We start from the raw sequence: 216 nt of genomic DNA on the forward strand, positions 1-216 counted from the left end.
TGATGGAGATGATGCAGAGGATGTACCCGAACGAGGTGTTCCCGGACGTGCCAGACCCGTAGTTTTTTTTTTTCCAAAAACTCGGAATGTTTTATTTTTATTTGTGAAACTTTGAATATTAATTAATATGATTTCAATTTTAATTTCATATTTTCGAATTTAAATTTCAGAAATTTTATTTTTTTAAAAAAATTAATATTTTTTACATTCCGAGGA

Source organism: Brassica oleracea, chromosome C2 (genome assembly GCF_000695525.1).
Source record: "Brassica oleracea var. oleracea cultivar TO1000 chromosome C2, BOL, whole genome shotgun sequence".
In the NCBI taxonomy this organism is placed as follows: domain Eukaryota; kingdom Viridiplantae; phylum Streptophyta; class Magnoliopsida; order Brassicales; family Brassicaceae; genus Brassica; species Brassica oleracea.